Source organism: Numida meleagris, chromosome 10 (assembly GCF_002078875.1).
Source record: "Numida meleagris isolate 19003 breed g44 Domestic line chromosome 10, NumMel1.0, whole genome shotgun sequence".
In the NCBI taxonomy this organism is placed as follows: domain Eukaryota; kingdom Metazoa; phylum Chordata; class Aves; order Galliformes; family Numididae; genus Numida; species Numida meleagris.
This window is the reverse complement of record NC_034418.1, coordinates 18,778,461-18,790,909: the sequence shown is the minus strand read 5'-3', so window position 1 is coordinate 18,790,909 and position 12,449 is coordinate 18,778,461. Positions and strand designations below refer to the sequence as shown.

The window sequence follows — 12,449 nt, the reverse complement described above, 5'->3', positions numbered from 1 at the left end:
CTCCCGCTTCAAGTAGATGGAGGGCAGGAAGAGGAAGCAGTTTCCCTAGAACAGCTAATGAAAGGAGTTGCAAATAATCGGTGCAGCTATAGCTCAGCAAACCCAACACGCCCAGAGCCAGCATTGCCTCACATGCAGCACTTGCAAGCCTTCTCTGCAGCCACTCACATGGAATGAGCCTTGAATGACTCTTCACTTACATCCCCATAAAAGTTTCAGCTGCGATCCCAGCAACTTAGTGCCTCGCTAGCTCGCACTGTGCCAGCACTGGTTCATGACGCTGCAGGAGGACTCATCTCCTCCCCAGGCTCTGTGAGGTGGCTCCTCGGGTGCAGCTGAAGCACCACAAGTCCCTGAGCACAGCCAGGCTCACTCCTGCCCGGCCCAAGGGCCACCTGCTCCGCCAGCCGGCTGCCCCCAGCAGCGTCCCCAAAATCCTCAGCCCCATCCTAAAGTAACAGCAGTGCCCTGCATGCAGAGCAGCCATGCGGGACAGCACAGCGCCAGTGCACTGGGTGCAGATAGGGTGTTTCCACAGGCTTTTTGCCTCTAAGGGTACATGCTTGAAATCTCTCACCACTTCTTCGGCCTTCTGAACAGCAAAGACAATCCTTGTGCTTAACAAGATCCCGGCACTGAACGGCTGTCCACTTGATCCCCACCAGTACGGGTCTCCTCAACATGGTTTAATACCCATGCAGATTTGGCTGCTTCTCCCGAAGCCACTTCCTTGCTGTAGCACATGACAGTCACACCAGAGATTAGACAAACCTTGGTGCACTCTTCTAATCAGCTGGCAGCATGCTAGCAGAAATCTCTTCTAATGAGGTACTCCAAGCTGATCAAAAAACAAGCAAGCAAACAGACAAAGAGCTGTTTACACGGAACTAAATTAAAAAACAATTACAAGTACACAAACATGCAAGTAGCTTCAGCTACAGAGGCTGCAAGTGAGGATAGAACAGTGGAGCACATGTGCTCTGCAAATGAAAGAAACTAGGGAGAAAAAAAAAAAATACAAACTACCAAACCAGTGTCCATGCTGCATACATCCCACGGCAGCATAAAAAAATCAGGTTCCAAGTGCCCATGCACACATTCATACAGATTCTGCGATGCTCATCAGCCCATGCTAAAGTGTGGGGTTTGGAGCTAAACCTATATTACCAAGGTCCCTGCTGTCACTGCTCACCCCAGGAGTAGCTGCTGTGTAATGAAGCTCTACATGCAATTGAGGGTCTTTCAGAAATGTTTGTAGAAGGCACTAAAACCAAAATCTATCCTATATCTGAAAAATCAAGGCCTCTGATCCTTTCAGAAGAATCCACACATTTTCACTGGCTGGTTTTGGTTTGTTTGTTTTTAACTTGAAGTTTGGTTCTACCCACAAATCCAGTCTATGACAAACAATATAGTTGCATACAATAAACTCAGTCACTAAACAACTCCACCACAATAGCTCAGTTCACAAAGGGTTCTGAAAGGGAGGTGGGAGTGTTACGTCAGCTCTAAATACTCAACACACAAGCAAAGCCTTGCTTTGTAACAACATGTTAGCATCAGGAGACCCTGATGGATTTTTCTGTAACAAAAGGTTGGGTGTGGGAACACTTTGAACCAAACTATTTCACATCAGGAAGAGCCTGTAGGAGCTGATCAGCTCCCTCCATACATCCATCAAGGAAAACGAGGTGCTCTCACATACCCCATGTTTGGTTTAATTGAACAAGTTTGGTTCTTACAGTACAGAATGACAAGATGTGCACTGCTGCAGGGTGCAGGGATCACTTACACCCAGGTCTGCAGGGAGATGCAAGCAGGCAGCCCGAGGCTTTGTGCCCCCAAGTCAGCAAAGAGCACCGCTACAGCCACGCTGAATGCACGCCTCCACCCATGTACCAATGGCACAGGATTTGCGCGTAACCAGCAGAAGGTGCAAGCCATCACTGCTCTGCAAGAGCCAAGCTGACAGGCTGGGGCAGGGAACTACTTCATAGCCTTGATGCATGCATCTCAAAGCATGTTACAAGGCTGTCAGTATGATTTCTCCTACTTTAGCACATGCAGAAACTGAGCCACAGGCTGGCAGCAGCTGATGAGGCTGCCCGGCCGCCAGCACACAGAGAGACACGGCTGTGTCTGCGCAGGCTGGTGCCCAGTCTGCCAGGTAACAGCAGTGCTTGTATTACACCTCTGGGGGTGTCTCAGAATCACATGATTAAACATAGGACTTGGCTCAAACCAACACTTAACCAGGTGACAAACACGTTAGGGTTATGTCTTTCCTCGTGCACATGTACATACTGTGAGGAACACATCCTTCTGAAAGGAAGGCATGCCAGCTGCTGCTCCAGGCACTGGCACCGCTGCCTTCCTTCAGCTGCACCTCCAAGCAGACAGCGGTGGAAATAAGTGAGTGAGCTTGCTGCCTCCCCTGCACTGCACCTTCCACGCCACGAGCAGCGGACCTGTGGATGGCAGCACAGCCGAACACCGGGAGGGAGTCCTGCCACCAATGCTCCCTTCACTGTCAATACTGGCAGAGCTATATTGCTGCTACAGCAACAGTGGCAGGTTTTCAAAGAAACTGCAGTGTATACAAGGCTGTTTTACACAACCCAGCATAAAATCTTCCTTCCAGTCCCCTCTGGCTTCAGACAAAAGCAGCAAGCCCTAAATCAACATGATTCGCGAGCACACAGGGAAAGGCAGATGCCATCATTCTGCCCACAGCAGAAAACTTCGATTAAGAAGTTGATGTTGGTAGAACTGCCCTCTGAAGCGGCAGCAGAGGAGCTGGTGCCGTGCTGCTGACGCACAGCGGACACGCAGCCCTCGCAACACGCAGCACGTGCAGGCGAGGAGGAGAGGAGCTCGCTGACACAGCCACCTTTATTTTAAATCGAGTCGTTCAGCAATATGTTATTAACCAGACAAGTCACTGAAGCTTTAGAGTAACCCCAGTATCACTGCCTCTTGTATTTAAAAATAAATAAAGTCTGAAAGGTTTTTCTTCCTCCTTTTTTAAAGCAGCAAGCACTAAGAGCAAAAATGCTAGTATTAGAAGGGTAATTGTGCAAACAGTTTATACCTGAAGTCACTTACTGCAGTATTCCACCAACCTTCAGAAAAGCTGTTAATCTCAATATTCAGGGTTCTGCACGGCAGGGCAGGGTTGAGAAATTAATCCTTTTAAAGTTGAATTTCAACAACTGACAAAGGCATGTGTTAGCTGAACTCTATTTATGGCACACGTCCAAATATCAAATAAAGCTTTCCTGGCTGTGTTTCAGTCATCCTCATTCACAGCTCAAAGAGTACTTTTATAAATGCAGACAGACAGTATAAATCCTGGGTCTTGTTTGCATCCAATTTTACAAATCTCTGAAAGACAACAACTTTATTTAGCGAGTGTCACTTCAAGAAACGGACCGGCACTGACTTACTAAAAAGTCTGTCCTATGCCATTGTAAATTCCAGACTAAACTCCCAGAACTCAAAAGAAACTAATAAAACACAGCGGACAAAGCCGCGCAGCTGAAGAACGACAGAAGCACAGACACACGGAGCCAGGCGGGCACTGCTCAGCGGCACAGCCAAAGCGCCCGATCACATCTGACAGACTCTGCTACCTACGAGGAGCAGCGGTATTTAAAGATGCACATCGCTCACAAACAACCCAAAATTGAGAAGGAAAAAAAAAAAACATAAAAATGAAAAGAAAACAACCCAAAGCTGCCATATTTTAATTTTCCGACATGCAGGAAACTGAACTAAGTTTGCCCTTTGGAAAGAGTCCAACTATGATAGGTATGAAAATTCAATTAAGGAATTCCAACAACTCTATTTTTCCAGGTTGCAACTGTAAATAACAATGTTACAACAACAGCAACACTTCCTGATTCTACACAAAACTGAATGGTAAAGGTACTTTGTTTCCTCCTCATCTTCATCCTGTCACTAAAAAGCCTTAACTTCATTTCCCAAATGCTCAAAGGGACCCAAATACAGCACGTCCAAAGAACAAGTATTAGCAATATCTACTTAACAACCTCTTTAAAACATTGCTATTGTGCCAAAATCAAAATTTACCAGAAATAAAGGTAATCAGGTGCTCCAGCCAGTTACGCCAGTTCCATAGGAGCAAAGCACCACCTGCAGTCAGAGGCAGCAGGCCATTTGATACTCCACTGACTCTTGTCTCACAACAGCCTCTCTCAGCCTTTTTGGGTCTGCACAATTGTTTCCAGAGGGTTTATTTTTGCCATCTCTTACATTTGCTGTAGAACAACTGTAACAGCACCCACTGCTGTACCACCAGCAACACAAAGACAGACACACCTTTTCCTTTTGAGCCACACCACGGTACCCGACCTTGAAGAACAACGGTGTGCAAGAATTCAGAGTTTCCATACATTGCAACCACCTCTCAGATGCAGCATTTCATAGTAAAGACAGGTCTGGAGGCCACGTTCATCAGACTTGGCACGTTCCAGCGCTTCCTACCATGGCACCACCCGGAGCCCACAAGCCATCTGCACGGCCCCTGGGCTCACTTTAGTAAGCTGCTGACATTAAAGGGTGCTTTCATGCACCTTCCCCCAAACTGAAGAGCACTTATGCTCCCTTACCATCACTTTAGTTCCTAGCTACAATTCAAGTACTATGTTTGATGATAAAGTGGGAAGCCAAGCCAAACATTCAACAGCAAAACGTGGATAAAAAGTTCTTTTCTGTACTGCGGAGCTAAAATCCCAACGGAATCAGAGGAAGAGCAGCAATGAAAGAATGAGTGGTGTAACTAGTCTGGAATTGCCAAGTTGTAGAAAACATAGGGACGGTAATGCCAAATCAAACTAAATTGAGATATCTTTGCTATGATAGCAGCAAACTACAAGGAAAGGCTTACAAGAGCCAGTAAGTTTTGCACAGAATACCCTCCAGGTTCTAGCCAGCAGCTGCAGACTGGCTCCCTCCCTTCGCGCCTCGCTAAGCAGGTGTAGCCCCTACAGATCTGACACCTCGAGTCACTGATCCTTTTACCACCCAAACATCAATCAGCTATTTCTGAAATTAAATGGTGTACTCCCCCCCCAAAAAAACCCCAATCTTGCTTTAAATCACTGCCTGCTCATTACATTGGGTGTCTTTAACTCAGAAGCCATGAGAAATAACAAAAAAAGCAAGGCCTGCTTATCTGCGCTTTATCATCCATGACCCCCTCCACTCAATTCCTCGGTTTTGCATGTGCAACACTTGGTATGTGCTAAAGCTCCACGAGGATTCACGGAAAGATAATTTAACAGAAGATAAGCCCGCTGAGGGTTAGAGTTCATAGAAATAATCAGCTAGCATGCAGATAACGATGCTAGCTGGACACCCTGGCAAAAGCTTCTGGGGACTCGGACGTGCCCCACCTCGGGCCACCTGCAGGAAGGGAGCAGGGCTGTCGCAGCCTCCCTGCTGCTATACTGAAGACCTCTCCAGCTCCATTAACTTGCTTTTCCTTACTGAACTTTTAAGGGAAGAGCCTTGTACTCAGAGTTTCTTCAGCAGGTACTGGTATCCCACTGCACGAAGTGTCTGCTCCCAGTTCCCAGGGCTTCAACTTTCTTTCCTCTATGTGTTGAAGCTTAATTCAGTAAGCATAAAGCCCTGCAGATTCCCTGGCTCAGGGGTGGAAAGGTGATCTTCTGAAATGAATTCTTTTGCTATTGTATTAATGTACTGAAATACCTGCACAGCAAGCAGTACTTAATTTTACTCTCAACAATATAATCCCTTCCTTGCTACCACGCCTCTGAAAGCACCTTTTTTATTGAATTGGCAGCACACAACTTAAACAAAGTGCTGAAGCTTAAACTGAATCTTTTCAGGCCACAAAATAAGAAACCAAACGATTTCCCCATCTGATTAAGGAGCAGCTCCATCCCAGGTACAGCTCAGGTTTCAAGGCGAGGCAGAAGGCCCCGTCTAGAATTCAGATGCCCTAAAAGAAAAACAAAGCTAGTTTTATACCCAAAAGAAATCTGTGTGCAGGCAAAGGAAGGGCACATGCTCACTGAAATATACTTACAGCCAAGAACTGACGGAAGTTCCACCAGTAGCAAACGCAGAGAAGAATTTAAAACTGCTGAACAGGGGCACATGCCTGGAGCACCAGGCTCCAAAACACTGAGAAAGTCAATTCCAAAGGAACACACTCCTCCTGAACAGGAGTAACCCCTCTGCTAAGGGAGCAGCAAGGCAGTCACATTTCCAGTAGGGTCCGAACCTGTCAGATACCTTCACCCAAAAGGCAATAGGATACAGAATCCATAAGTTTCCTACAAATTTCAGGAAAAAAACCCTGCTATATTCAAGGGGAATAACTTGCCCCAGTAAGAAAAGCAGCAGCAGATTGACACTGGATGTGAAATTCTGATGTGGGAACTCACGGAAGTCCCAACAACAAAAACACTTCAGAATTCACAGCCTGCCATGCACAGGGGCCATGAGGATGGTGAGGGGACTGGAGCACCCCAGACAAGTGAGGCTGAAGATGCTGGGCACGGCCAGCCTGGGGCTGGGACACCTCCGGGGGTCACTTCTGCCTGCCCCACTTCACACAGCAGCTTGCACAACCGCCTTCAGTTAATGGTCATATACGCAGATCATGTTCCCCTGTGCACAAGGAAATACAAACTGCCATCAGTTAATGGAAACTACTGAACTCTGCAGCTTATTATTTTCCAATCACTCTGTAGTGCTGCTATCAAAACTTACAGATTCTTCTGCTCAGCAAATCCATACAAAATATCAGGCCCCCGAACAATGCGACTGAAACAACTGGCGTGTAAGTGGCTGTTTTTCTGAACTGGAGTGCACCTCCAACAAGTGAAAACTTTTTTTTATTGTTGCCTTTAAATCTTTCTTTCCTGCATGTCTCATCTTGCCGTGCACTGGCGTTGATTGCTACCCGTCTGTCTTCTGTTTGCCAAACAAACTTCACCACAACTCAAATCTGCCTTTAATAACGAACTTCTGCATTATTTGGTACATTGCACCGGTTTCATAAACTTTGCAAGGTGACCCAAAATCCTTCCCAATTGTTTTCAAGGCAACTGCAAAAGCTCTCCAGCTGCTGTCAGGACAGCTGATGGATGGGACCGGGAGGGCGACTCCTCAGCACACCCGCCCCAATGGAGGAAGCGTTCCCCACACCACTGCAGTGACAGCCACCACTCAGACCAAGAGCCACACAGTGAACAGCAGAATGTAACTGTGAACAGCATACAGCGCAGCAGTGAATAACCATCCTGTTCAGGAGTTGGACTAGATGATCCGATGGGTCCCTTTCAACTTGGGATTTGATTCTATGAACAGATGCCGAGCATTTACATGTCAAGCTCTGCTAAAGCACCGCATGCTTTTGCAAACAGCAGTTCCCTTGGATTTTACTGCGTGCCCAGAAGAATCTGTTATGATACAGTTCAAAGTTAGACCCATGAGTTCATTTCAGTCAGTCCTTAAAACAGCTGCTGTACTTACTGACAAGAAAGACAAATCTTATCCAAAGAATATTCACCCTCATCAGTTTACTCTTAACATAAACACAGGGAAGATAACACACGTGATAAACCGCACAGGGACGAGCACGTACCTTACTTCACCTGCACTTTGGCCACTCACCAATTCCTGCTAGGATTAGCAGCGTATCTGAACTTCAAAATGAGGTCAGGCTGCTTTTTGTGTAAAAGAAATCATTACTCCTCCTTCAGACGTCTATTAGAGTAAGTATCAAAAACATAAAAACAGCAAACAAAACCCAAAGTTTCTAGAGCAAAACTAAGTATAAGGGATGTAGAGAGGCAAAACCTTGTGTTCACAAAGAATAGGATGAACTGAAAAAGCTAAAGATGAAGGCAAGAGGAAAAGAAAGCATTGAGAAAGACTTTCTTTCTCTGCTGCATATCAGCAATCAGAAGAACCTGCACAGTAGTTGCGTATAGTTTTCCAACTTCTGGATCCCTGAGAAGCCTCCAATGCAGAACGTACACTGCACCTGGGCACAGGGCAGCAAGGCAGGCACAGCCTGAGGAGCACCTCGTCCTGAGGCAGAGCCAGATGGATGGCAGCTCTGCCCCAAACCCTGCTTTCCCCTAGCACCAAACCCCAGTCCTTGTACGCCCTGTCTTGTCGTGACACCACTACTTGAGCAGCTGCACAGTAAGCTAGATCGGGGCAGAACAACATCACAAAACCTGACTCAAAGCGCAGTGTACTCTTAGACTGGTTTCCCAATCCCATTCATCTGAGGACACAAGAAAACATCGTGTCGGCACAATGTAGAGAACTGAGTGGGAACAGATAGCGGGGTTAGGGGCTGTTCCAACTGCACAGTCCTGGAATTTTCAGATTTCTGTGAGAAAAGCTGGGAATTCAACATCCTGCCCCAAATCCAGACAATCATTTTGCTGCAACATACTCCATAGTTTTTATTTTAAAGCCAATAAGACAGACAGACTCAAAGGAGAGTCAGACGTGTCCAAGGCTGGCAGAACCCATAGGGCTTTGGAAGAACTGTGCTCTGGTCACCATCAGCCCGCAGAAAGAACCACTCCACATGGCCTGTCTGCTACAGCACCTTCTTGGAGCTGCTCAAAGGAGCTAAAATGTGTTATATTTCAACTCCTGAAAACTGCTCGTATTTGTTCTAAAGTTCAAAAGTAAAAGCAGGCTCTTGCTGTCTTCATAAAGCATCTGTTCCACTCTTCTTTGATCATTCATTCATTGCCTTGCTAGAGTTACTTCTTGGATCATGGAAAGAAAAAGAATTCTAGTAAAAAAAAAATGCTACAAAGCGTGTGTACTGCACCAATAAGTCCCAGTGAGCACAAATAGATCGCAGTCACGTAAGCATGGTAGGAAACTGAGTTTTGACTGTGAGACATTTTCAGGGCAAAGGAGCTAAGCTATTCAGGAGACGGCTCCCATTTTTCTTGTTGCTTCCAAGTTCCAGAAAGCCCTGCAGTTTTACAGGTACTCCAGTATGAAAAACAAAACGGGGGGGGGGGGGAGAATGAAGAGTTTTGATCTTACTTGCTCCAGTGAAAAAATGTAACTTCTAGTACATGTTACTTTTTAGCTGTTCGAAATGAATGCATTAGCTAAATTAGCACATTTAATCAGTTCAGATTTAGTGCTTGACATTGAATGAACTGCTTTGATTGCAATTTTGTACCTCTGCCTGTTCATAATGAATAGTTAACTTTGTTATATTTGAATGCGACATATGATATTCAACCACAGAACAGACAGCCTCAAGGTTTTTGGTTTTATGCTTCAGTGATTTTTCTACTATATTACTAATTCGTATGCACTTTTTGGTTGTCTTATTTCAAAAAAGGACAGTATGTTATATAAAGAGCGGAAGACTGGAATTTATCATTATCTCTATTACCTATTAGCAGATACCATCCTTCGGTTACAAAGCGTCTACTTTTTACAAATACTGATTCTACATTATACACCAAAAGCTGCCTTTTCAGCCCTCAGCACAAGTTCCTCAGCGCAGCGGGGATGAGCTCCAGCAGCAGCCCTAGGAGCCACCGCTCAGCGCTCACACAGCCGGGTCCCAGAGGCCGAGGATCCCAGAGGCCGGGGCTCACAGCTGCTTCCTGGGCACGCTGAGCCAGCGCCGGCGCTGCTGAGACGCGGGTCCACCCTTCCCATAGCTAGTTTTCACATGTCCCTTCCTTGAGTCAGCATAAGTCATTCGAGGAGACCCATCTGCAGTCATAAAATCGTAATTTCTCTTCCTCTCCATTTTTTTTTTTTTTGAAGGAGTGAGAATGAAGAAGAGAAAAACTGAGTTTGTTTTAACATGATTGTTCCCCAAGCCAACAGTTGAACGCAGGGCTACAGAAACATCAGCGCGAGCAGAGCATGAGGAAAAGAGAGCGATGAGACTGTTTGAACTCAGCGAGTGCGGATGCATGCTAGCTGGAACTGCTTGTGAGCTGCAAGTACAGCAGCATGAACTGGAAGATAAAGCTCTTGGGATACTCAAAGGAAAATACTCCCTTTCCCAAGCTAAACACGAATGGGAAAAAACACCCTCAAATGAATAATGAGACCAAATTTTAAATCAGTGACTCCCACTTTTAATGGCCATTTCACCTCAGGTCCGTGTGGGTTTAAAAGTTTTGCTCGGCATTTTGACAGAAACATGAAAACAAAAATGTGCACTGAAGTGGCCATGCCAGAGAGAATGTTAACACGCAGCGACAGCGTGCTGGGTGACGTAACAGCCGCGGGGAGCGGGCCAGGCCATGCCATAAAGCATCGCACCGCATCAGCCTCATCCCAAGTCTCTGCACATTCAAATATAACTTCTCTTTTTCCCTAAGAGCAGGCAGCATGATTTAATCCGAGCGCTATTACTTTTCTACTCTCCTTTCAACCAAGCAAAGCACAAACGTTAGGAAACTCCAGTGACCCCCTGCAAGACCCCAGGCGTCCCGCTTCACTCACATTCACACTCGGTTACCAAAACACCTCCGTGACCACAGCTGACACTCACACGCAGGCACCACAAGTGCAGCCAGAGTCACAGCCCAGGGCACGGAGGAAAAGCTGCGGGGCAGCGTGTGAGCGGGATCCCAGCTGCAGGGCAGCGCTGCCCTGCTCCCAGCACACCCTGCCCACAAGCACACAGCTGCGGCTTTCTGCTCTGTGCAGACCTCCTTCGTTATCTCATCAGTTGTACTTACTCTCTGGATAAACTTATCCAGGATCAGAGTGTAAGTGCACAGGATAAGTTTATCTGTAGCCATCTGTAAAATAAAATAGCAACCAAGTGTGTCCCAATTAATCAGATAACCACTAATATCTTTTTGGAACTCCTGCTAAAATCATACCAACAAACCTTGCAGCAAAGAGGAGAGATTAATTATTTATTCCGTGGAAGTATATCACTCATTCTAACTTTCAATTTAGATTAAAATGCACTCCAAACTAACATCTCCTCAATCTTTCATTACGACAAAATACAAAAAGCAAATCTTGTTTTAGGGTCTTCACCACCGCTCTGTACACCTCTGCCCCACACCACCCCACTGCACCCACAGCTCCCCATGGGCACTCCCAGTATGAGCCATCCCTCCCAGCCCTCTGCGGGCTGTGACCCCACACCAGTGCCCCCAGAAGAATGCGCTCCTGATGAACCAGTTTGAGAGGTTCTTCCTACCTGAAGCTGACACTCAATCATCCCATTAAACAGAAACAAATCAAAGATGTTGACAATTCACAGCAAGATGAGTGAGCTGACAAGTTCTGTGCAGTTAAGCACAAGCCCTTGAGGAAACTTCATTCTTATAGAGAACACCTTCATGTTACAATGCTTCACAAATTGTTCTAATAACGCACTTCTCAAATTCTCAATACAAGCATCCGAATAATTTTTTAATTGACTTCCTCACCAGCTGCTTTTTTATTTTCTTACCTTATTAGAACTGCCCCCTTCTATTGCTGTGGCTAGCATGAAGCCAGGTGGCACACATGTACATTAGGCCACACAACCACAGAATATCCCAAGCTGAGGGGGACCCGTCGGGACCGCTGGGTCCAACAGGACAGCCTTAGCACCCCACAGCAACAGGGCTTTAAGGAGCATACAAAGTGTAGCATGCCACTGGCAGCTGTAAGGCCCTGAGCAGCGAGCTGAGGGCCCTGAAGATTACAAGAGCTCTGAAGTTGCACTTTATTCTTGAAAGTATTTTTATTTCTTTTTGCTCCAGTGCTACTGACACATGCCCCACGGTTAACAAGCATATTAACATCAGCTCCGAAAATCCTAAATATATATATATATACATATATATATATATATATATATAAGTCCCGCTTTAATCTTTCCTCCAACATCCAGCTCTGCATGGCTGCCCTCAGCGCAATCAAACGCTGTCTATACGGCCGTGCATCCCCAGGTCCCCCCCCCCCCTCCGACGCTTTCACCCAACGTAGCGACGTTACAGCTTTTTAAATGACCGGAGCGGCAGCGGTGCCTTTGTCCCGCCGCTCCCCCCGCGCCGCGGGCACATTGGATGCCGGCGCTCCCCCGGCCCCGCCGCCCCCGAGCCCGGCCCGCTCCGCTCCGCTCCCCCCGGTTCAGCCGCCGCGCAGCGCCGATCCCCGCCGCAGGCCCCGCGAGGCCCATCCGCATTCCCGGGCGGGCCGCGAGCCCCCCGCCGCCCCCGCGGGCAGAACCTGTCGGGACGCATTCTTGAGGCGGCCGCGGCCGAGCCAGGAATGCGGCCGGGGCGGGCGGGCCAAGCGGGCCCGGGGCCGAGCATCCCCACGGCGAGCGGCCCCGGCGCTCCCCCCGGCCCGTTGCGCCCTCCCCCCCCCGGCCCCGCTCACCCTTGGAGTAGAGGGACTTGGGGGACTCGAGGTCGAGGTCGGCGCTG

The 12,449-nt window shown here is 47.4% G+C and overlaps 1 protein-coding gene across 3 annotated transcripts in view; it reads right to left on the bottom strand.

Annotated features, from left to right (window-relative positions):
* The window catches only part of NFAT5 (nuclear factor of activated T-cells 5), a 59,074-nt gene extending 46,625 nt beyond the window's left edge, over positions 1 to 12,449 (bottom strand). For all 3 annotated transcript variants that reach the window (XM_021408157.1, XM_021408158.1, XM_021408159.1), the window contains exon 1: positions 12,403 to 12,449. The gene's annotated coding sequence lies outside the window, so the exon portion shown is untranslated. The remainder of the gene's footprint in view (positions 1 to 12,402) is intronic.